The sequence below is a fragment of the Tupaia chinensis genome, unplaced genomic scaffold (assembly GCF_000334495.1).
Source record: "Tupaia chinensis unplaced genomic scaffold, TupChi_1.0 Scaffold139757_1, whole genome shotgun sequence".
Lineage (NCBI taxonomy): Eukaryota > Metazoa > Chordata > Mammalia > Scandentia > Tupaiidae > Tupaia > Tupaia belangeri.
In genome coordinates, this window is record NW_006199637.1 from 4,415,243 (window position 1) to 4,415,976 (window position 734).

Here is a 734-nt window from a genome sequence, read left to right on the forward strand (position 1 = left end):
GCCCCCGCCCCGCCCCGCCCCGCCCCGGCACCCACCGAGAAAGCCAAATCCCGAGATGCGCCTTTTCCGAATCTGTCTCCTAGTGGGCCTGGGCAGCGGGTTCTCCAGGCGGCAACGTTCACCTGGGGACCCCCCCACACCTGAATTCCTTGCTCCTGTCGGAGTGCCCAAGCTGAGAGCTAAGATCTTCCCAAACCCGGGGCCCGAGGTCACCTGGGGCGCAGGAAGCTGCAGGTGTACCCCTCCCCCAGTTTTGTCCCCGCAGCCTGAGCTGAGGTGGGGCGCCAAGACGAGTCACTGAGGAATAAGCCCCTGCCCTCTCTTGGCGCTCTTAGCTAAGTCCCATTCTGTAACGAAGCCTCCAGCCCGCAACTGCGGCCTTCCCAGCCACTCTCTGACCAAATGCTCGCTACCGAACAGCGTCCTTCCTGGCCCAAGTACGCAGGAAATGCACCCTATTCCCAAACCTAAGTGCTGCAGTAAGCCGGCCGTCCTGTCCTCTCCCCGATTTATTCGTGCAATTCGCAAGCTTTGCAGCCACCAGGATCCTCTCCAGCTGCGCCCCGAGGGCAGACTTGAATTCCACCCATCTCTTCCCGCTGTGACCCTAGGAGACCTAGACACAGCATTGGCAGAGGCTGGCGCCAAGGCCCAACACCCTGAGACCTGTCTTAGCCCAGCGAAGACCTCCCCCGTGACTTCTCACCCACCCTTCTCTGCATTTCATCTGTTTC